This window comes from Schistocerca nitens, chromosome 4 (genome assembly GCF_023898315.1).
Source record: "Schistocerca nitens isolate TAMUIC-IGC-003100 chromosome 4, iqSchNite1.1, whole genome shotgun sequence".
NCBI classification, from domain to species: domain Eukaryota; kingdom Metazoa; phylum Arthropoda; class Insecta; order Orthoptera; family Acrididae; genus Schistocerca; species Schistocerca nitens.
In genome coordinates, this window is record NC_064617.1 from 357,001,985 (window position 1) to 357,025,404 (window position 23,420).

Here is a 23,420-nt window from a genome sequence, read left to right on the forward strand (position 1 = left end):
AGGCTCACCCTTCATCGGGTTCTGCTAAATCTCGAACCGAAAAGTCAGACACCAGGACTTCCAAAAAAGAGCCTACACGTGAAGATTTTTTACGTACCCCAAATTCACAACCGTCAGTTCCTCCTCCATCTAAACATCCTGTTTCCAAGAAGGCTAATAAGAAACCCAGTTCCTCTCCTTCTCCGCCACAGCCTGTCTCATCTACAGCACCACCTGGCGGTAGCCGCCCTCGGCCGTCTTCTGTGTCGACGAGGCGCACTGCTGGCGGCTGATCAGCCGGCCGATCGCTGGTGGCAGGAGCTGCTCCTGAACAACCTATGGATCAGGATCTTCTGCCTTCGGCTGACTGCCGTTCCACGCTGTCAGTCGCAAGCTCTGAGCTGTCGTTAAGTTGAGGGCAACCTTGGTCACATTCTTCCATTTTCTGTCCACCCTATGTCTATTATCCATTGGAATATACGCTGCATTTGAGCCAATCGGGATGAATTGTCGATCCTCTTATGATCCTACTCGCCGGTCATCTTCTGTCTTCAGGAAACAAAGCTGCGTCCCCACAACCGCTTTGTTTTCCCCCATTTTCAGTCGGTACGATTTGATCTCCCCGCTGTTGAAGGCACTCCAGCACATGGAGGACTCACGATTCTTCTCCATGATACTCTCCATTATCACCCAATCCCCTTACACACTTCCTTCCAAGCTGTCACTGTCTGTCTTTCCATTTCTGGATACACCTTCTCTCTTTGTACTGTACACATTCCATCGTCCACACCGATGGCACAAGCTGATCTCCTTCTTGGTCAGCTTCCACCCCCCTATTTGCTGGTTGGGGACTTCAATGCCCACCACCCGCTTTGGGGATCTCCACATCCTTGTCCGCATGGCTCACTATTGATAGATGTCTTCCACCAAGCGGATCTTTTTTGCCTCAACACTGGGGACCCTACATTTTTGTCTGCCTCCACGACAAATTTCTCTCATTTGGACCTTTCGGTCGGTACTGTTCCGCTAGCTCGGCGCTTCAAATGGTTCGCCCTTGCTGATACACACTCGAGTGACCACTTTCCATGTGTCCTTCGATTGCAGCCACACCTGCCATATTTGCGCCTGCGACGCTGGAAGTTTGTCCAAGCCGATTGGACACTTTTTTTGTCTCTAGCGACATTCGATGACCGTCACTTTCCTAGCGTCGCCGATGAGGTCACTCATATTACAGACGTTATTCTTTCAGCTGCGGAACGTTCAATACCTTGCACCTCCGAATTGCCCTGGTGCCCCCCAGTCCCTTGGTGGAACGAGGCATGCCGCAACGCAATATGTGAGCGGCGGCATGCTCTTTGCATTTTCAGACACCATCCTACATTGGCCAACTGTATCCGCTATAAGCAGTTCCGTGCGCGATGCCGTCGCGTCATCCGCGATAGCAAGAAGGCAAGCTGGGACTTCTTTACTAGCTCATTTAACACCTTCACTCCCTCCTCGGAAGTTTGGAGTCGGATTCGACGGTTATCTGGCGCGCCTAGTTTCTCCCCGGTCTCTGGGCTCACTGTCGTGCATGATACGTTTGTGGACCCCGTCGCAATTTCTAACTCATTGGGTCAACACTTTGCTGAGATTTCAAGCTTTTCAAAGTACCCGCCAGCGTTTCTCCTGAAGAAATGTGCTGCGGAAATGCAACCTCTTGCCTTCTCCTCTCAAAATCGCGAAAGCTACAACACTGTTTTCTCCATGCGGGAACTCCAACATGCACTCTCTTCTTCTCGCTATTCCGCCCCAGGACTGGATGGTATCCACATCCAAATGTTGCTGCATTTACCATACCATAGTCTGTGTTACCTCCTTCGCCTTTATAATCGAATTTGGACAGACAGTACTTTTCCCAGACGGTGGCGGGAAGCTATCGTCATTCCTGTTCCGAAACCTGGAAAGGACAAACATCTCCCCTCTAGCTATCGCCCCATTTCTCTCACGAGTAGTTGTGTGTAACGTTTTGGAGTGTATGGTGAATTGCCGTTTAGCTTGGTGGCTGGAGTCCTGCAGTCTTTTAACACCTGCCCAATGCGGTTTCCAAAACCGTTCTGCAGTTGACCATCTTGTTGCCCTATCCACTTATATCATGAACAATTTTCTCTGGAAACGCCAAACGGTAGCAATATTTTTTGATCTGGAGAGAGGATACGATACCTGTTGGAGGACAGGCATCCTCCGCACACTGTTCTCTTGGGGCTTTCGAGGTCGGCTGCCCCTTTTTTTCGCGAATTTATGGGAGAGCGCACATTTAGAGTGCGGGTGAACACTACTCTCTCCCGTACTTTCTCCCAAGAAAACGGGGTACCCCAGGGCTCTGTGCTAAGTGTTGCACTGTTTGCCATTGCCATAAAACCCATTATGGATTGTCTCCTTCCTGATGTCTCGGGCTCCCTCTTTGTGAACGATTTTGCGATCTACTACAGCTCTCAACGGACCAGCCTTCTTGAACGTCGTCTTCAAGGATGTCTCGATCGCCTCCACTCTTGGAGCATCGAAATCGGCTTCCGCTTTTCTCCCAGTAAGACCATTTGTGTTAATTTATGGCGTCGTACGGAGTTTCTTCCACCTTCCTTACATCTAGGACCTGTCAGCCTTCCGTTTTCGGATGTCGCTAAATTCTTGGGTCTTATGTTTGACAGAAAACTGTGTTGGTCCTCCCACGTTTCCCATCTTTCGGCTCGCTGTCTGCGATCCCTTAACACCCTCTGTGTCCTGAATGGTACCTCCTGGGGAGCGGACCGAGTGGTCCTCCTCTGCCTCTATTGCGCCTCGGCCGTCTATTCTTTGTCGTCTCGACTCTATCCACCAACGTGGATTACGTTTAGTGTCTGGAGCTTTCTGCACCAGTCCTATGGAAAGCCTTTATGCTGAGACTGCTGAACCTCCTCCGCTGTCCAATCGGCGAGCTGTCCTTCTGAGTCGTTATGCTAGCCATCTGTCTTCCATGCCTGCAAATCCGGCTCGTGACATTTTTTTCGACGCCTCCTTGGATTTAGGGTATGCAGGCCGCCCTTCCTCCCTACTACCACCGGGAGTCCGCTTCTGTCAACTGCTCCATTCTCTTTCCTTCCGCTTTCCTAAAACTTTCTTGACAACTTGGGGTACAGCACCGCCTTGGCTCCGTCCACAGACCTGCCTGCTCTGTGACCTTAGTCAGTTTCCCAAGGATGGTACCCCTTCACTTGTTTATCATCGGGCATTTGCTGCTCTATGCACACAAATGAAGGATGCCACATTTATTTACACTGATGGCTCAAAAACATCGTTAGGTGTTGGGAGTGCCTATATTGCTGGCGACACCCCAAATCGATTTCGGCTTTCCGACCAGCGTTTGGTCTATGCTGCAGAGCTTTACGCTGTTCTCCAGGCTGTCCAATACATCTGTCGCCATCAGCGGATACAGTATGTTATCTGTTCAGATTCTCTCAGCTCTCTCCTCAGTCTCCAAGCTCTCTACCCTGTCCTCCCTCTGGTCCATCAGATTCAGGACTGCCTCCACTTGCTCTACTTGGGGGGCGTCTCTGTGGCGTTCCTCTGGCTCCCAGGACACGTTGGCATCTGTGGAAATGAGGCGGCCGATATAGCGGCCAAGGCAGCAGTCTCTCTTCTTCGGCCAGCTATTCGCATGATTCCTTTCGCCAATCTACGGAGTGTTTTATGTCGTCGTGTTGCTTTTTTATGGCACGCACATTGGTTGACACTTCCCAATAATAAATTGCGGGACGTGAAAGCTCTTCCCTGTGCTTGGACCTCGTCCTCCCGAACGCGTCGTCGGGAGGAGGTAATTTTAACTAGACTCTAGATAGGGCACTGTCTTTTTAGCCATAGACATCTTTTTAAGTGGCGATCCTCCCCCACTCTGTCCCCACTGCTCTCAGCTGTGGACGGTCAGACACCTTTTAATTGAGTGCCCCTATTTTAATCCGTTACGCGCCCGTCTACAGCTGTCGCCTGATATATCTTCCATTTTAGCAGATGACACGCACTCAGCCGATCGTGTACTCGAGTTTATTAGTGCCAGTGAGATGACGTCAGTAATTTGAAGCTCATTTTGGGGACAACCAACCCCCTTCTATAGTGGTTTTTAAAGATTTTTTCTTTTTTTAGTTTCTCCAATTTTTTGAGTTTTGTTCCCATTGCTGCTGGTTTCCAGTTTCGTTTTTTATCTTTTCCTAAGTCACAGACTGGGTGCTAATGAGCGTAGCAGTTTTGCGCCCTGAAACCATTAAAAAAAAAAAAAAAAAAAAAAAAAAAAAAAAAAAAAAAAAAACCCTCCAGCATTCATGTCTGCTTTCTCTGGCAACTCGGACCAGAATCCAACTGCTACGTTCAGCGGCAATCTTGATTGCAGAGGGGCGGAAGAGTCCTGGTGCGGGGAGAGAAGAGCTCTGTCTGGAGAAGTGTGCAGGGACTAGATGGAGATATGAGAAGACTGCCGTGTGCAGGGACTAGATGGAGACATGAGAAGACTGCCAGGTGCAGTATCAGGAGGCTGTGGGACAGGGATGTGGGAAGGGGGAGGGGGCAGAAAAGGGAGGAGTAGGGAAGGGGACTGACAGGTGGATGTGTTGGCAGAGTGTGGCAAGAAGTGAAGTGGTGGGGTCATAAAAGGGGTGATAGGACACGTGGGACAGAAACTGTTGCCTAAAGGATGAGGGAACAGTAGGTGGAGGGGAGGATCCAGATAGGCTGTGTTGTGAATAGGACTGTTGATATTTTTATAGATATCTGGAATCCAGTATATCAATATTTTAAACAGTATCATTATCGGGCCATGATATATTGAAAAAAATATCAATGTATGGGTGGAACAAATATCGACATACTATCGTATAAAAATATCGGCTGAACATTGTAAATATACTGCCAGTTTTAGGTTGTTAAATATTCTGTACATCAACAAGCTAGCAGCCTGCGTATCTCCCTTAGAGCAATAATTGCAAGAAAACTGTTGCACTTTCACGCATGGTGATAACCATTTTGCTTACAATGATAACTGCATGTAAATGGCACAGTAAAAGGTGTCCGGTGGGTCCGTCGTTCGATTTTGTCGCATATGAGATTCGTCCAGAACACTTCATGTCGACTTCCTTGTTTTTCGTTTCTGCCAACACCAGCGACCAGGAGTTGTAGTGTCAAAATTGCGTTTTTCTGTTGGTTGCGCTGAGTGTAGATTACGTCACCATTTGACCTCACACGTCGCCTCCACAGCAAGACCAATCTTATCATTTAGTCTTTTGTTTATAATTTTCAACAACTGCATTTGAAGAATCCCTATGTGAAGAATAGCACACTATTTCCATTACAAATTATTTGTTAATTCAGAAAAGTATCATTGTCCTTGGCTAAACGCCCAATGCCACTTACTTTTCTTTAAATACTGTGTAAACTGTGCAATCTCTCCCCCCCCCCAACACCCCTCCCCTCCCCCCACATCCAGTGGTCTTAACATACCGTACTGATTCATCCTGACTTTCCTTTGAAGAGAAGGTATACAAACAAATCCATCACACAGCCATGGACACACACATGGCACCCTCCTCTGCCAGCTGGTTTATTGGCCATCTAGAGGAATCCTTCCAAGCCTCTCAAAACCACAAACCCCCTGGTCTGGTTCAGGTTCATTGATTACATCTTCATGACCTGGAATCAGGGCCAAAACACCCTATTCTCCTTCCTTCAGAACCTCTACACCATCTCTCCCATTCACTTCATATGGTCCACCTTGAACCAGCATGCACATTCCTGGATGTTGACTCTTCCTCTCTGATGGCTCCATCTACACCTCTGTCCACATTAAACCCATCAACCACCAACAGTACCTGCATTTCGATAGCTGCCATCCCTTCGACACCAAAAAATCCCTCCTGTACTGTCTGGCCACTGGAGGACAGCATATATACTTTGCCCAGTATGATGAGGGTCTCACCACAGCTGTCAGACAGACAGACCAGTCTGCAAAAAGATCTCCCATGCTATTTCCCCACACACCCCCAATTCTCCCACAACACTCAAGAACCATCTACAAAGGAGTGGCCCCTTTTTGGCCCAGTACCAGCTTGAGACTGGAACAACTGAACAACAGCCTTTGTCAGGGCTTTGATTACGTACCATCCTCCCCTGAAATGAGGGACGCCTTACCCAAGGTCCTTCCCATACTTCCTAAAGTGGTGTTCTGTCGTCCAACGTACCTCCACAACATCCTAATCCATCCCTGTGCCACTCCCAATTCCAACCCCTTGCCACAAAGATCACATCCCTATGGAATACCCAGGTGCAAGGTCTGCCCAATCCACCCACTTCCTATTCCATCCTTGTCACCCACCTAAAAAAGCAGCCATGTCTTGTACCAGCTCCGCTGCTGTTGTTGCACACACATTGGTGTGACGACCAATCAGCTGTCCACCAGGATGAAAGGTCACTGACAATCTGTTGCCAAGAACATGGTGGAAAGCCCAATGACACAACATGCAGCTGAACATAACATGCTTCATTTTAGTGGCTGCTTCACAACCTGAGTCATCTTGATCCTCCTCTTCATTGTATGCTGACCTGTGGCAACACACCAACTCATCTTTCCACTTCCCTGCTCCTCTCCTTTTTCCTACTCCTCATCCCCCCTGCCCCATTTGTCTGCCCTCAGTCTCACAACATTGTGCTTGGCAGCATTCTCCATCTAGTCTGTGCATGAGCCGCCAGGATGTATTGCAGGGAAAGTTTTCACCTGCGTGATTCAGAAAAGTTGGTGGTGTTGGGAAGGATCCATATGGCACAGGCTGTGAAGCAGTCATTGAAATGAAGGATGTCATGTTTGCCTGGGTGCTCAGCAACCGGATGGTCCACTTGTTTCTTGGCCACATTTTGTCAGTGGCCATTCGTACAGATACACAGCTTGTTGGTTGTCATGCCCACATAGAATGCAGCACAGTGGTTGCAACTTAGCTTGTAGATCACATGACAGGTTTCACAGGTGGCCCTGCCTTTGATGGGATAGATGATGTTACTGACTGGACTGGTCTAGGTGGTGGTGGTGGTGGTGGTGGTGGTGGTAGGAGGATGTATTGGACAAGTCTTGCATGGTCTATTACAGGGGTACGAGCCATGAGGAGGTATGGGGTTGGGAGCAGGGGTTGTTTAAGGATGGACAAGTATATTGTGTAGGTTTGATGGACGGTGGAATACCACTGTGGGAGGGGTGGGCAGCACATTTCTCATTTCAGGACACGACGAGAGTTAGTTGTAAACGTGGTGGAGAATGTAGTTCAGTTGCTCCAGTCCTCGGTGATATTGAGTTACGAGGGGATTGCTTCTCTGTGGTGGACGGACGGTGAGATTTTGGGAGGTGGTGGGGAGACTGGAAAGATAAGGCACAGGAGATTTGTTTTTGTACAAGGTTGGGAGGATAACTACAGCCTGTGAAGGCTTCTTGAAATACACTGGGGGTCTCACTGAAACCAGGTGCTCAAGTCAGTGAATTTTTCCATTTGCAGCCTGTATTGCTATTAGAACAATTCCTCATTCATCTCTAGTCTGATTATATACTTTTCTTACTGCATTGCATACTTGCAGGGGGTCAAATGAAAACTTTGAAGCATGTTCTCTTATGAGAGAATTCTTTCTCACTAACTCCTCTCTTTCTTGAGAAGGTTCTTGGTGTATGTCGTCTGCTGTGTATAGCACAGAACACATGTGAAATCTTACATTTCATTCAATTCCCTCAAACAAACAAACTACTTAATAACATGTGGAATGGCATCACAGTGTTCTCTTTAAGAATTGCACTACTTTTTTACTTTTAGGTGCACCAACAACTTATTGAGACAATAATGGACAGTTTACAAAAATGCATTTTCTGATGATGTTAATAATAATAATAATAATAATAATAATAAAATCTCACAACAAGAAGCGATAGAGCAATTAGATGAGAAGAAGCAGAAATTACAAGCATTGGCCAAACGACTTAGGAGATACAAAAAAAGTGAAAATAGAAGGAAACAACACCAAACATTCAACGCAAACCAAAAGAAATTTTACCAGACAATAGATAACACACACATTAAAATAGACAATCCACCAAACATAACAGACATAGAACACTTCTGGAGCAACATATGGTCAAACCCGGTACAACATAACAGGCATGCACGGTGGATACAAGCAGAAACAGACACATACAAGATGATACCACAAATGCCTGAAGTGATAATTTTGCAACATGAAGTCACCCAAGCTATTAATTCTACTCACAATTGGAAAGCCCCTGGAAAAGATAAAATAACAAATTTCTTGCTAAAGAAGTTCACCTCAACACATTCACATCTAACTAAATTATTTAACATATGGTTATAATAGAGGGAAACATTCCACGTAGGAAAAATATATGTAAAAACAAAGATGATGTGACTTACCAAATGAAAGTGCTGGCAGGTCGACAGACACACAAACAAACACAAACATACACACAAAATTCAAGCTTTCGCAACAAACTGTTGCCTCATCAGGAAAGAGGGAAGGAGTGACAGTTACATTGCAGACCCATACACATTCCCTGATACACTTACACATGGAATAACTTATCTGAAACCTAAAGATCAAGCAGACACACCAAACCCAGCTAAATATTGCCCCATAACATGCCTACCAACAATATACAAAATATTAACTTCAGTCATTACACAGAAATTAATGACACATACAACACAGAACAAAATTATAAATGAAGAACAAAGAGGCTGTTGCAAAGAAGCACGAGGATGTAAAGAGCAACTGATAATAGATGCAGAGGTGACATATCAAGCTAAAACTAAACAAAGGTCGCTACACTACGCATACATTGATTACCAAAAAGCTTTTGATAGTGTACCCCACTCATGGTTACTACAAATATTGGAAATATACAAAGTAGATCCTAAATTGATACAGTTCCTAAACATAGTAATGAAAAATTGGAAAACCACACTTAATATCCAAACAAATTCAAATAATATCACATCACAGCCAATACAGATTAAGCGTGGAATATACCAAGGAGATTCATTAAGTCCTTTCTGGTTCTGCCTTGCTCTGAACCCACTATCCAACATGCTAAATAATACAAATTATGGATACAATATCACTGGAACATACCCACACAAAATCACACATTTGCTATACATGGATGATCTAAAACTACTCGCAGCAACAAATCAACAACTCAACCAATTACTAAAGATAACAGAAGTATTCAGCAATGATATAAATATGGCTTTTGGAACAGACAAATTTAAGAAAAATAGCATAGTCAAGGGAAAACACAGTAAACAAGAAGATTACATGTTGGATAACCACAGTGACTGCATAGAAGCGATGGAAAAAACAGATGCCTATAAATATCTAGGATACAGACAAAAAATAGAAATAGATAATACAAATATTAAAGAAGAACTAAAAGAAAAATATAGACAAAGACTAACAAAAATACTGAAAACAGAATTGACAGCAAGAAACAAGACAAAAGCTATAAATACCTATGCTATACCAATATTGACCTACTCATTTGGAGTAGTGAAATGGAGTAACACAGACCTAGAAGCACTCTATACACTTACACGATCACAATGCCACAAATATAGAATACATCACATACATTCAGCAACAGAAAGATTCACATTAAGCAGAAAGGAAGGAGGAAGGGGATTTATCGACATAAAAAACCTACATTATGGACAGGTAGACAATTTAAGAAAATTCTTTATAGAACGAGCAGAAATCAGCAAAATACACAAAGCAATCACTCATATAAATACATCTGCTACACCACTGCAATTTCATAACCACTTCTACATCCCTTTAGATCACATAACATCAACAGATACGAAGAAAGTAAATTGGAAAAAGAAAACACTACATGGCAAGCACCCGTATCATCTAACACAGCCACACATCGATCAAGACGCATCCAACACATGGCTAAGAAAAGGCAATATATACAGTGAGACGGAAGGATTCATGATTGCAATACAGGATCAAACAATAAACACCAGGTATTACAGCAAGCATATTATTAAAGATCCCAATACCACAGCAGATAAATGCAGACTTTGCAAACAACAAATAGAAACAGTAGATCACATCACAAGCGGATGTACAAAACTAGCAAATACAGAATACCCCAGAAGACATGACAATGTTGCAAAAATAATTCATCAACAGCTTGCCTTACAACATAAACTTATAAAACAACACATTCCTACATACAAGTATGCACCACAAAATGTACAGGAGAATGATGAATACAAATTATACTGGAACAGAACCATTATAACAGATAAAACAACGCCACATAACAAACCTGACATCATACTCACCAATAAAAAGAGGAAATTAACACAAGTAATCGAAATATCCATACCCAATACAACAAATATACAAAAGAAAACAGGAGAAAAAATTGAAAAATACATCCAACTGGCTGAGGAAGTCAAGGACATGTGGCATCGGGATAAAGTTGACATTATACCAATTATACTATCAACTACAGGAGTCATACCACACAATATCCACCAGTACATCAACGCAATACAGCTACATCCAAACATATATATACAACTACAGAAATCCGTAATTATTGATACATGTTCAATTACCCAAAAGTTCCTAAACACAATGTAACACACACCATACAGTTAAAAGGAAGTCACGCTTGATCAAGGTCCGCGTCACTTTCATTTCGAACCAGACCTAAGGTCTGAGAAAGGAAAGAAATAATAATAATAATAATAATAATAATAATAATAATAATAATAAATAGTAAAAAAATATTCTCATTTTTGCTTCATTTGAAAGCTCGCTGCCTCCTCTTTCATCATTTTCGTGAAAGAAGTTCCCCAGCCAAATAGTGTTTTTATTGATAAACCCATATAAACTTCTACAGTTTTTCTTATCAATATTTCTTTAGGCTACGTATATTTTATTGCCTTCCAATTAACGTAAATTCTGCCATTTTTTACTAACAAAAACCCTCAGTAAAACTTGTCCTCAACAGAACTTCCTCAGCTTGAAGTATGCTACAGAGATCACTTAAAAAAAATAGAGACTTTTCCACTTCCCGGAAACTTCTCTAGTTTTATTCAAACGAAATCAAGAATATTGTTTGTGTCGGGCAACTTCCTCCACCCTTTTATTGAAACTGAGAACATTCTCGTGTGATGTGTTTTCTCTGACTCGCGTAATTCATACAAACCTAAGAATGTTCTCTGAAAGTCTAAGATTGAAGTACGTCCTCCATTTTATTCATATGAGCCAGTGGGAAATGGTGTTAATGTACTGGCTCATCGGTGTGTATAACAGTAAACTTGTGCAAATTTCAAAATATTAATTACAATATTATGATATAAAATGCAGCATCGTAATGTAAATGGCATCAGTGAAATGCATTCTGGAAAAAAGTATTTTTTTTTCAATATTCTTTGCTGGAATAAGTTAGACAAAAGAAAAGTGTGCTGTGTCTTAATTGATGTAACAATATAGTGTCTACTCATTATTTCCACTCTGCTATTATCTTAAGGATCCCAAGTCTTGCTCTGTGAAATTAACAACTTTGTGACAAATGTTTGTTTGCATACATACTAGGGAAACTGAATCTGAAAACATTGCTTGCATCTTTTACTTTTGTATTTTTGTTTTCACTGTTTGACGCCAACTGTTTTCATTGAAGAGTTCAGATTTCTTCTATCCTGCTCAGTTTACTGGTAATGCGCCCACTGCAGGTGAGAAAAGGAGGATGGAGTACTGAATTATGTCCAGCCAATGCAATATGTCTGAGATTGTATTTAACTGTCACAATTATTTTTGTATGTTCATGGCTTGAACCAAAAAAATGTAAAGCCAAAAATGTAAAAAATCAACTAATACATTAGACGTGCACTGCACTACTCTAATAGAAAACTTCACACTCGATAAACATCACTCGTTTCATTTTACTTTCTATTGTATATTTGCAATTCCAGAAAATACTTTATTTTATTCACTTCTGTACATTAAAACTATACTGCTGCAGCTTTTACACAGCAGTCTGTTGTTGCATTATTTTTACAGAACAGTCCTACCTGGATGCTGGTGATCTCGTAATAATAATACAGGACCTTGAATGAAATTCTGAAGAGTCCTTGGCTTTGCGATTACATACATTTGTGTAGAGAATGAAGAACATTTTTGAGGTAAGTTAACTTTTTTTATGTTATTGTATATGTTGCTTCTTTGTGATTTGGTCCATTTTTAATCTTTTAAAGATTGAACTCGCAAGGTTAGGTACCCAGTGGTGGGATCAACCTCATGAAACTGTCTGTATGACTATGTAGGTCAAGAACCCAAGGTATCAGATACTGCAGCCATTCGGTCTGGTCCGCATTTTCAAGTATTAAGGAAAAAAAAAAAAATTGGAATTTTTTGTGATGTTCAATAGTGTTAAAAAAGGTGTGTTACAGAGACTGGTTAGATAGTGTGATTGATAGGGAAGGGCATCACATGAAGGGGGTTATGGGTGGAATCTTGTTAGGTGCATTAATTCTTTTAAAATTTAATTATCTTTATAGAACTGACTTTGATCGCAGTTTTTATTCAATTAATTGATTTAAATGTAATTTTTTATTTCCAGTCTTTTCCCACATTATTTTAATTGTAATACCAACTTCTCCATTTTCTGTCATTTTTCTTCTTATAATTTTTTTCCTATTTGAAATTTTTGTTCATGTGTTTTTAATTAATTTTATATACTAATTTTGGTATATATTTTTTGTTTTTATCATCTTCTTTTTTCCACCAGATTATTGCATTCATAAATCGATTCCTCATTTTTCTTGAATTTCATTTTACTTATAAACAAGTCTTTCATTTAAATCCTCCTCTGCGTTATTTTGTCCATAGTGCAATAGGAATTTAGGCTATGTTTTAAATGTTTCTGTGACAATTACCATGCAAAAAAATTACACATCATGTAACGAAAAATACATTTTTCTCACCATTACACAGTTGGTATAAACAGATTATTTCATCTCTTGTTTTTTTGATCGATAGATTGGAATTTCCAAGTAATCAAACATTGTAATAGATATAATTTAATAGATGTAATTTAATAATATTCACAAAAATTCAGAGTGGAAAAAGAGTGATTATCATAATACAACTTCTTTAATGCTGTTGAGCATCACACAGAATTTACAAATCTTTTTTCATCCATTAATCGCAAACGAGGGTCCGCCAATGTGAATGGCTGTAGGATGTGATGCCTGGCATCATGGGTGCAGGGTGTGATACCTGGGATCTTAACCTACATCACCTTTCAAAAAGTTGATGCCACCATTGGGGACCTATCCTTATCAGCAAATTTAGCTCTAAAACTGTGATTTGTTTGTACTTGCCACGTTTATTGGTTTTGTTGCTCCACTCATTTAACATATATTATTAAGTGGTTGTTTCATCTTAGATTTTGAACATGTTCTGTCTGTGATTTTGTTTGCCGAGTTCCTGGAAAAACACTAAAACTATCTGCCCTAATGATAATTGTGAGGTTTGATTCTGGTGTTTTCAGAGCTTTTTGCAATAGAAATTATAAATGATTGTGACTGATTCAGTAGGATAATTGAGAGAGCAGCGTGAAAAATTTGCAGAAGACACAAACACCCACCAGATGCAGACCGCAGGAAGGTTAGCCAACTTTTGGGCAAATGGATAGTAGGAATATCAAGATTTCTGATGAGATGATTGAGAAATAATTTGTCGTGACGGATTCAGCGCTATAGTCCAAATTAAACAAAATTTGAAAAGTAGTAAAAAGCAAGACACTGAAATAGTGAACAGTGTAGTGTATTGAAGTCATGTTTCGGCAGTATATTGAATGGCAGAGCTGACATAAGGTTTCCATTGTACATTTCTTTACAGAGTGCAAGTAAATTAATAGAGTATAAGTTTAGCATTCATAAACAAAAAAAGACTGTAATTTACACAAGACTAGACAGCCATTTGGGCATTTCATAAATAGTATCTGTACAGTGAAATGTAATAATAACTTTTCATTCAGTATGTTCACAACCCTAAGAAATTTGAGATGTTTAAAAAGCCAGTGAAAATTTTCCACTTTGTAGACTCTAAAATCGTACTAGAAACTATTATTATTCCTTATTTTACAATGTATTTGCATATGCTGGTGAGATTATAATGTAGGCTATACATGTTATATGATGGGAGTGATCTGTCAATTTAATGGAAAGAAATTTCTTTGGAAGCCAAGATCATAAAAACTATTTATTTCTCGATGACTGGTTTCTTCAGAAGTTTGCTGTCATCTGATCTGAGTTCCTGCTTCAGGTTTTTAGTTTGCGACATCACATTTTACACATATGACATTTCACTTCAACAAACGCATTTGTTGCTGTGTGCATTTTATATTTTTGTCTTCTTGTTATTGACAGACCAACGTGGTTATGCTGGATTAAGAGTATAATGTGTTCTTGCTGCATTTTTTATATGTATGCATTTTTAAATTTCCAGAGATCTGAAGATGAAAACAAGTTTTTGTCAAAATGAGTCATCTTGAAATAAATAATGTTTAACAATCGTGGGTTCAGAAGAAATTTCTTTTACATCAAGATCATAATAATTTATTTTTGTTATAAATAAAAAAGAATTCTATATTTTAAAAGAGGTGCAACTTTTCCTATATTATACGTCAAATTTAATTTTCACTCTTCATTTGTGCCTATTTGCTGATGGTCTCCCTCTTTGATTCCTTCCAGTTTGTTCCAGTTCCATGATCTGTTGTGATAGTCGCTCCACTGACTTTTTCTGCAATCAAACTTGTTACATCCATTTTCTTCCTGATGACTTCATTTCTGGCACTTTCTCACCTGGATAGCTCTGCAAACAGTGTCCAAAAATCCATCTCATTTGTAATCAATCTTCCAGTAATGGGTTCGAATTGTCCTTACTTCTGTTCAACATGTCATGATGCATCTAATAATTGTTTTGAGTGTGTTTTCTTTTTGTTTCCATTCTAATTTGTTGATCCCATAAAATACTATTTAATGTCCCAATAGTGAATTTATGGCATTTATCCTGGAGTTAATTTCTTTATCTTGTTTACCATCTTGTGTAATCTTTACTTTTAGATATTTGTACTCTTCAGTGTGTGTTATCATTCTGATCCCTTCTTCCAGTGTCAAATCTTGATTTGTTCCTTCTGTTACCATTAGTTTGTTTTATTCGTATTGACATGGTGGTCAAATTTTGTATACTCCTCTATTGTTTTCCTGGTGTTATAGTCAATGTTTTCAGCTTGTGTGAAAGTTAACTTTTAGAATCTACCGGATATTTATAATGAAACTTTCCCTATTTAACATGTTATTGCAAGGAAACTAATTACCGCAAAAGGACCAAACTTGGTAGCATTAGTGTCCCAATAGTGAAGGAAGGAATCAAAGAGGGAGACCATCAGCAAATAGGCACAAATGAAGAGTGAAAATTAAATTTGACATATAATATAGGAAAAGTTGCACCTCTTTTAAAATATAGAATTCTTTTTTATTTATAACAAAAATAAATTATTATGATCTTGATGTAAAAGAAATTTCTTCTGAACCCACGATTGTTAAACATTATTTATTTCAAGATGACTCATTTTGACAAAAACTTGTTTTCATCTTCAGATCTCTGGAAATTTAAAAATGCATACATACTCTCTCCAGTAGGGTGGGTATGACATGCTGGTGAAGCATATTACAGTAATGCTGACCAGTCACACTGCGTGTCTTTGGTCCTTGAGTGCTAACCTCTTCAAACAAGAATGGGCCTACGATGAACGTAGCCGTGAAGCCACATCATACCATGACACATTCACCATACAGAGGAACATCATGCACAGTGACTGGAGGTGGTTATCCCCTCACTCGCCAGTTCTGTTTGTTCATCGCACCTCCTCACTTCAATCCTTGCGAGAAAGTGGAAAGCAAAGTCAACATGTCGTCGTGCATCCTATGGTGTGGTGCAAGATTCTGTACGATATGGATCTTGTACGGATACCATTAGAATGGTTCGAACGCCTTCCATTCTGTTGTGAACAGCATGCGAATGCCTGACAGTCGGGAAGTGGACGCAGCGTTGTCCGCCATAGCAACAGAAATTTCATCAATTACCTGTAGCGCAACCGGTCGTCGGCCTCTTCCTGGAGCAACGCCCATTTCTGCAGGTGATTCGAACTTCACCATCATGCTCCGCACAGAAGGCGGATAAAGAGGACCCTTCCATAATCCTGTCAGTTGGCGATATTATCGAAGCGCAGCTGTAGCATTACTGTTGTTTTGATAATAGAGCTTCACCAATAAGGCTCTTTTTGTCCAAACTCATTATGACACGTTAACAAGTGCACTGTGACTGGTCAGGTGTGTGAGACTATGAATCACAATGATTGATCACAGTGCTTGGTAGCTATAGTTGGAAATAGATGGTGGTGCTGTGAAGCACAGAAATCATGCACCCAATACTCTGGACATTAATGCCATCAAGTTTGGTACTCGTATGATAATTCGTTTCTGTATTATACCCTGTTAAATAGGGAAAGTTTAATTATAATCATCCGGTATATAGTTCCATCATTGATTGGGATTCCCATGTTCTTACATTTTTACTTTCAGTTTTCCATTGCCTTCTCTGTGTATACATTATGCAACACACTCTTAAAGAGTCACTTTTTCGAAACCCTGCTGTGGTCTGCCATTGCATGCAGAAGATCGAAATTTCACTTAAAGATGCCTACAACGCTGTTCTGTAATAGTGCAAAAGTGTGGTTTCTTGCATGTCAGCCTCAGGCCCAGCGATACTGCACTCTCTTTATATAGTAACAAGGCTGCAATTTTTGCTGTAGTATACATTGGTAACCACTAGGGACCATTTGGAATCATTCAACGAAACTTGGATGTGATGTAAAGCACCAATGGGTGTCATGCTTTTTCAGCCCTTCTGAGAAGTGATACTTGAATAAAATGGTAAAGGTACCCTCTAAGAACCCTCAGTTAGATGACATTGTTTGTGCTACTCTCTCACCTTTGTTGAGCACTTTAAAAATTTACCTGTACAGAGACAGCTACTTAATGATTATCAATTACCGGCCAGAGGCGTGCATCAAGCCTGCATGGGACTGCAGCCATGACAGACAGGTGAACCTCGACTCGCACTGCCTTGTCAGCTGGGCAAACCGCACCGGTTCTCGCTGGACCGAAAGGTACCCCGCCAGACCCCAAGTCCGCCCGGGTACCCATGTGGCTCGGCACCCAGTAGGCACTGTTGTGTGCACAGAACAAAATCTCTACAGCTCGTATGCAAACAGATTTTTACTTCGCAAAGTATTTACCAACATAGCTCTTAATCTCGTCTTACATTAAAATAACTGATGGCTGTTACATCAGTAACAAGGTGGATACTTAAATCTCCATCATTGCTTGTAATTGTTAAATCGACTTATTTACGTGCGTACAAAAAGTTCTATACCTTGTTGTTGTGGTCTTCAGTCCATGCAGCTCTCCATGCTACTCTATCCTGTGCAAGCTTCTTCATCTCCCAGTACCTACTACAACCTACATCCTTCTGAATCTGCTTAGTGTATTCATCTCTTGGTTTCCCTCTAAAATTTTTACCCACCACGCTGCCCTCCAATACTAAATTGGTGATGCCTTGATGCCTCAGAACATGTCCTACTAACTGATCCCTTCTAGTCAAGGTGTGCCACAAATTTCTCTTCTCCCTAATTCTATTCAATACCTCCTCATTATTTATGTAATCTACCCATCTAATCTTCAGCATTCTTCTGTAGCACCACATTTCCAAAGCTTCTATTCTCTTCTTGTCTAAACTATTTATCGTCCATGTTTCACTTCCATACGTGGCCACACTCCATACAAATACTTTCAGAAATGACTTCCTGACATTTAAATCTATACTTGATGTTAACAAATTTCTCCTCTTCAGAAGCGCTTTCCTTGCCATTGCCAGTCTACATTTTATATCCTCTCTACTTCTACAATCATCTGTTATTTTGCTCCCCAAATAGCAAAACTCCTTTACTACTTCAAGTGTCTCATTTCCTAATCTGATTTCCGCAGCATCACCTGATTTAATTCGACTACATTCCATTATCCTCATTTTGCTTTTTTGATGTTCATCTTATATCCTCCTTTCAAGACACTGTCCATTCCGTTCAGCTGCTCTTCCAGGTCCTTCGCTGTCTCTGGCAGAATTAGAATGTTATCGGCGAACCTCAAAGTTTTTATTTCTTCTCCATGGATTTTAATTCCTACTCCGAATTTTTCTTTTGTTTCCTTTACTGCTTGCTCAGTATACAGATTGAATAACATCGGCGATAGGCTACAACCCTGTCTCACTCCCTTCCCAACCACTGCTTCTCTTTCATGCCCCCTCGACTCTTATAACTGCCATCTGGTTTCTGTACAAATTTGTAAATAGCCTTTCGCTCCCTGTGTTTTATCCCTGCCACCTTCAGAATTTGAAAGAGAGTATTCCAGTCAACATTGTCAAAAGCTTTCTCTATATCTACAAATGTTAGAAACGTAGATCTGCCTTTCCTTAGTCTATTTTCTATGATAAGTCGTAGGGTCAGTATTGCCTCACGTGTTCCAACATTTCTACAGAATCCAAACTGATCTTCCCCGAGGTCAGCTTCTACCAGTTTTTCCATTTGTCTGTAAAGAATTCATGTTAGTATTTTGCAGCTCTGGCTTATTAAACTGATAGTTCGGTAATTTTCACATCTGTCAACACTTGCTTTCTTTGGGATTGGAATTATTATATTCTTCTTGTGGTCTGAGAATATTTCGCCTGTCTCCAACATCTTGCTCACCAGATGGTAGAGTTTTGTCAGGGCTGGCTCTCCCAAGGCTATCAGTAGTTCTAATGGGATGTTGTCTACTCCCGGGGCCTTGTTTCCGTGTAGGTCTTTCAGTGCTCTGTCAAACTCTTCACCAGTATCATATCTCCCATTTCATCTACATTCTCTTCCATTTTCCACAATATTGTCCTCAAGTACATCACCCTTGTACAGATCCTCTATACTCCTTCCACCTTTCTGCTTTCTCTTCTTTGCTTGGAACTGGGTTTCCATCTGAGGTCTTGATATTCATACAAGTGGTTCTTTTTTCTCCAAAAGTCTCTTTCATTTTCCCATAGGCAGTATCAATCTTACCCCTAGTGAGATATACCTCTACATCCTTACATTTGTCCTCTAAACCTTATGATGCTGTTAAGTTTATTAGAGGTTTCCTTACTAATTACTGAATTTTTGTAGTACTGTATGAGGAAATGGCAAGTATTTAAAAGTTTTTGTTGACACACACTGAAGTCAGAAGATCATATCATGGCAGAACTATTTTCACATTGCACAGTCTTCCTCCATTTTGAAGGCATCAATGCTGAGGCTTCGTTCTCTGTATGACATTTTGCAAATAATACATCATGCCAGTACACAGAACAAATATGTTGTATCCCGTAGCTGTTATTAAATTTGGCACATTGTTCACATTGATTTAAGTCTTTTTCACTATTACATGATCAAATGTTGAGGATGTCAGTACTGATAAAATATTTACTTAGCATAGTTAATTAACATCGCATTTTACCTTGTGGTGCAGCACATCTGCAACTTGCTGCGACATAAATTTTCTCTTACTCAGTTTTTGAGAGCTGCTTTACATGACGTACCTGTGTCATTAGAAATAATGCAAGCAAATACTTTGACTTTATTTCCACGTTTTCACTTTAGAGGTTTCGAGCACTTGAATTAAGTAGTGCTGCTTCCCCCAAGTGTCGACAATATTGAGGCACACTGTCTTCTTTAAATGCGATCTCTTATCCAGTTACGGTTGTTTAAAAAATTTAACAAAAACATAAATTTCATGTATAAATGTGTTGTTTTACTTATGTGGGAGTGCTTACCTTACTGTCTGTGGCATTCTCAGTACAGTGTTTCTGTAGCTGGCAGACCCATGGCACAAGCAACTGCAGTGTCAAATCACTGTCAGCTTACCTTGACGTCCCCTTCAAATACTTCCAAGAAAATAAATCGTCACCGCCTGTTAGTACCAGTTTCCAAACAAGTGTATTTTTCTGAATTCATGTTAAACTTCAGCAGTTTGATAAAGCTGCATAAACATTGATTTTAGCTTGGCACACAAAGTATTTCAGTGAGTGTCAATGTGCTTCTTCATGGGTAACTGCAACCATGAGACTTTCGCATGGCCACTCATTTTTAAATAAGTTACGGCATGTTTCGTTGATTCCAGTGATGGGTGAACATTATGACAGTATTCCTGCAACCATTTTTCCTCAAGCATATAGGATAGAACAGTGCTGAAGGAGTGGTTGTTGTATGGAAGGCGACAACAGTTCTTTAGGGAATTTTTCATATTTGCCCCCTGACCAGTAACAAATGTAATGTTCAAGAGATGGCTTGTAAATACCCCTTACATGCTTATGTTAGTTAAATTTCATCCTGTACATTTGTAGCAGTTTTCTCCAACAAACAGAAACCAATGTTTGTAGTGCAACTCCAATACTGATTGCATAATAAGAGTAAACTAATGCCTTTTAGTGTATGTGTCTGTCCATGTGTCAGTTTATGTGCACAGGCACCATCCTCCATATGCTGCAACACTTGGGGCACCACAGCCACATGATATTTGTCTGCTATTTCTTTCTCATGGCGAGAAATCATTGGTGTCTGTGAAAGATGTAGATAGCATTTTCCTGCCTTTTCGATTAAGGGCCACTGATCTCTTGGGCACATTGTTACACACTTCTCCAGGGCACTGGATTTTGCTGACTCCGGAAGGTTGCCACTGTTATTGGTCTGACTGTTAGGAGAAGCTTAGTAGTTATTCAACTGTCCCAACATGGCCCATGAGTTTTCCTGCATGTGACAGCAAGTTCTAGTTGCTTTCAGTACGGTGAAGGAGTAGACAACTGACATGCTTTCGGTATGGTGAAGGAGTAGACCGCTGACAATATCAAAATTGTACCACAAATGACCTGGTTTATGTAAAATCACCCAGGAACATTACAGGTAGAAGAAAATAAAATGTAGGGTGAACAAAGAGATTGTTCAAACATTTCTAGACGATATAGAACTGTGGAAAAAAGTGTAATAAAAACCTAACTACAAAATTTAAGGTAAAGTTTCATAAAAGAGCTCAGAGAGGTAGAGGCTACAGAAAGAAGTGTAAAAAAGAAAGGATGAATTGTATAAACCAAAAAAAGTTGCTTGTAATTATGTTCATTATTGTATTGCACGTTACTGTGTTACACCCCTTATTTTACATTAAGAGTTATTTTTATTTTCAAAGGCCCAAGAACATACTCTTCCTGACACATCAAAACTTCACCATTCTCAGAAGATTGCTGGTAATTCAGAAAGCTATCTGCTAATATGTGGCTCGTCATTCCCACTTTGCCAGCTCTGTCCGTTTCCCTTTGCACTGACGCCTATTGACACTTGGACTCAGCTATGTGCTTGACCAAGCTGCGGGCCTTGACGAAGCATCGTGGCTCGTGCACTCTGTTCCCAGTACAGATGAACTCAGCTGTCCATGGTGTGGGCAGCAGATTGGAGCGGTTGGCCGCAGGCAGTCTCGGGCAGGCAAATGTATCACATTGCACGGCTCTGGTGTCAGCATGATGGGCATTCCTTTCAACACCCCTTAGATTTTGCATGTGGTCAGCAGGTGCAAATTCAGCGACATAGCATCACTTAGCTCCATGATATCGAGAGATATGTCTGTTATGCTGGCGCTAAGTAATCAGTGACTGTTTCTGTACAGACACATTTGTAAAATGCTAAAACAAGGTTCGCGGGTGGCACGAAGGGTGTTGCCGAACGAGGTTGTCTCAGAGGGCCATTTGCTTTTTTAGTCACGCAGTTGTCAATGTCACTCCCACCCTCCCCTATCCCCTACTTGCCCCACAATGTGATCATGCTACTGGAAAACTGTAAATCATAAACCTGCTTTGCTGCTTCAGATCAAATGCAAATTTCCTTGAATGATTTTAAATTTGCCCTAGTTGTTTCACCCTGTACACTAGAGCAAAAATTTCCCACTGTCTGCTAAACTCTAAAAGGCTGCAGTCATGTTCAGATGAGTTGCAGGCCCACAGTGTGCTTAGAGACGGGTTGAATCGTCCAGAGGATATCAACAGAGTCAAAGATAGTGAAGAATGTCGTCCTGATGTTGATCCTACTGCAAACTGCCGTTTTGACCACTAAATGTGTGAGAACCAAAGCCCCAAGGGAAGAGGTAATTTCATTTACACCCTTTGTGCCACCCCGAGGCATATTCATGTCGATACTGAGCAGTGGTGTGTCTGAAATGTTTTCCGCACTGCCCTTAAGAAAACCATGATTTCAACACTGGGTTCTGACCTCCATTGTAGAGGTGTCAAAAGAAGGGAATAAAATGTGGGTAAGAGGAGATGAGACAACATCCAATTGTGAGAAACGTCCACAATGGTGTTGGACAGAATTGTGGTAAAACATGGTGCCAGTATGACATCATTAACCCATCTTACACATCACATGAACTTCTGAGATCTGTCCTTTTTTACTCATATGTTTAACAGCTTACTGTTTGAAGTGTTGCTGAGCCAAAGGCTGATGTTGCAGGGCGTCTCACTTTTGTACCATTGCAGAAGGAGGTTGTTGGCACTGTTGAGTCAGATTTCAAAGGTAGTTAGAAAAAATGACTCCTTATTGTGTTGCATAGTGTATTTTATAAAGTATCGGCGATTTTATAACTTTAAATCCAGTTGAGGGAAAGTTCCATTTTTTTTATTCTTGCTTTAGAGTTATCGTATGGGTTCTGAATTGCTTCAATTGTGAGAGAATTGATATTGGACTTCTACGTCCAGAGTCATTATTTTTTATTCTCTCTGTTTTGTTATTAATAATATTCGACAATTCTCTCCTATTTTCTGTCAACAACTCCTCAGAATATTTTTCTCAAGGCTGAACGTTTCTTTATTTAAACAATGAAAAGTCCAGGTTGGAATATCAGTGATATTAGGAAACGGGTAGATTGCTACTCACCGTAAAGATGACATGTTGAGTTGCAGCCAGGCACAATGAAAAGACTGCTACGCATTTAGCTTTCGGCTGAAGCCTTCATCAGAAAAGAAAACACTCTCTCATTCATACAAGCGAGCACACCTCCAGCATTCATGTCTGCTTTCTCTGGCAACTCGGACCAGTATCCAACTGCTACGTTCACTGGCAATCTTGATTGCAGAGGGGCAGAAGAGTCCTGGTGTGGGGAGAGAAGAGCTCTGTCTGGAGAAGTGTGCAGGGACTAGAAGGAGACATG

General features: G+C 40.8%; 1 protein-coding gene across 1 annotated transcript in view; it reads left to right on the plus strand.

Annotated features, from left to right (window-relative positions):
- The window catches only part of LOC126251362 (uncharacterized), a 93,924-nt gene that overhangs the window by 35,549 nt on the left and 34,955 nt on the right, over window positions 1-23,420 (plus strand). Inside the window, exon 2 of the mRNA XM_049951740.1 lies at window positions 12,106-12,227. The gene's annotated coding sequence lies outside the window, so the exon portion shown is untranslated. The remainder of the gene's footprint in view (window positions 1-12,105; window positions 12,228-23,420) is intronic.